Below are 2,324 nucleotides of genomic sequence, written 5' to 3'. Positions count from 1 at the left end.
TATCACCAAGTTCAGTATTTAACCTCAGTAAGATAAAATACTACTAAACCAGAAGTCAAACGAGGTCCCAAGTCTCACTTTTACAGGAAGTTTTAGCTCTTAGCTCCAAAAACTATTTCTATTCCTAAAACATTTAATCATCTCACACATCAGAACTATATCAGAATTAAGAAATACACATATTCTGGCACAGTTTTGTGGCCCTGCACTGGACTCGCTCCAGTAAGTCCCATCTTCTTTGTACTGGGGAGCCCAGAACTGCAGACAGCGGTCCAGATGTGGCCTAACCAGTGCTGAGCAAAGGAAGGATCATGCCCCCGGACCTGCTGGCCACACTCCTCCTGATGCAGCCCAGGATGCTGCTGAGCTTCTCTGCTGTCAGGGTGCACTGCTGGCTCATGGTCAGCTGGCTGTCCACCAGGACCCCAAGGTCCTTCTCTGCAGAGCTGCTTTCCAGCTGGTCAGAGCTCCACATGTACTGGTACCCGGGGTTATTCCTCCCCAGATGCAGGGCTTTGCATTTGGCCTTAGAATTTCAGGACGTGCCTTTCTGCCTGGTCCTCCAGCCTGCTGAGGTTCCTCTAAATGGCCGCATAGTCATCTGGTCCATCAGCCACTCCTTCCATTTTTGTATCATCTGCAGACTTGCTGAGGGTGTGCTCCGTTCCATCACCCAGGTCATTAACGAAGAAGTTGAACAGCATTGACCCCAGTATTGAGCCCTGGGGTACACCACTAGTGATTCGCCTCCAATTGGACTTTGTGCTGCTGATCACAATGCTCCAGGCACTGGCACTGTGCCAGTTTTCAGTCCATCTCACTGCCCGTTTACCTAACCCATACTTTGCTTGTCTTTGATGATATTACAGTAGGTGGTGTGAAAAGCTTTATAAAAGTCAAAGCAAACAACATCAACTGCTCTCCCCTCACCCAGCAAACCAGGTACCTCACTGTAGAAGACAATGAGGTTGGTCAAGTACAATTTCCCCTTCAAAAATCCATGCTAACTACTCCCACTCTTGTCCTATATATGCTTAGGTGCTTTCCACGATGATTTCCTGTGTCAGCTTCCTGAGGGGAGGACTGAGCTGAGGTTGATCGGACTGTAGCTCCCCAATTCTTCTTTCCTGCTCTTCCTAAGAATAGGAGTGAAATTTGCTCTCTTCCTGTCTTCAGGAACCTGTCCCAACTGCTGTGACCATTCAAAGACAGTTAAGAGTGGCCCTGCAATGACATCAGCCAGCTCCTTCAGCACTCACGGGTACCTGTCAGGCCTCATAGACTTATGTAGATCCAGTTTGTTTACATACTCCCTAACCTGGCCCCTTCCACCAAGGTTAAGTCTACTTAGTTCCAGACTTTCCCTCTGGTCTCAGAGGTTTGGGATTCCTTAAGGCCAGCCTTAACAATAAAGCCTGAGACAAGGAAGGCATCAAGTACCTCAGCTTTCTCCTTGTCATTTGTCACAACTTCCCCTGCCCCATTTAGCAGGGTGGGGACCTTTTTTCCCTAGTCTTCCTTTTGCTGTTATCTAGTTGTAAAATCCTTTCTTCTTGCCCTTCACCTCCCTTGCCAGACTCAACTCCAAAGGGGCCTTGGCTTTCTTATCCCTATCCCTGCAGGATCAGAAAGCAACTCCATGCTCCTCCTGGGTCAACTGCCCCTGCCTCCACCTCTTCCACGTTTCCTGGGTGGGTTCACTTAGGAGCTCCTTCCTCATCTGTGCAGGCCTCCTACCACCTCTACTTGACTTTCTACTCGTCAGGATGAACCTTTCTGCAGGCCTTCCATGCAGAGACAAGGCAATCCCCCAAAGAAATGTCTTTAATAGCAGCCAGTCAACTCAGACAAATTTGAACTTTGCAGTAAATACTTCTCCAAAACAAAAGTGCTGCTAGGGAAAAGCTCTTTTTCAATCATAGTGATATGAAATCAATACCAAAATAACAACACACACTACTGCTCATGAAGTGTTTTCTTTCTGAGCATCCTATGCATTTTTCATGGGAAACACTGATCTTCATCATGCCAGCTAGTGTTTCAGTATAAACTCATATAATTTTTTAAGCCTTTATTATACCTTATGGGTGCTTTTGCAACAGGCTTTGACTGACCCTTTAAAAGAACACAAAAATAAGCTTTTAGAAGAAAGTACTTCTAAATAAATCAGTCTGCAGCTCTTCTGCTGCATCCACTTCAGTGTCTTAATACAGGAATCTTACTCGCTAAATGTTGAATAAACCAGCTACAGTGTTTAGGCCTTCGACAGCTTTAAGTGATGGCTTTAAAATAATATAGTAAAGACAAGGTAAGTCAGCATCCAT

Source organism: Caloenas nicobarica, chromosome 5, assembly GCF_036013445.1.
Source record: "Caloenas nicobarica isolate bCalNic1 chromosome 5, bCalNic1.hap1, whole genome shotgun sequence".
NCBI lineage: Eukaryota > Metazoa > Chordata > Aves > Columbiformes > Columbidae > Caloenas > Caloenas nicobarica.
Note: the sequence above shows the minus strand (reverse complement) of the source record.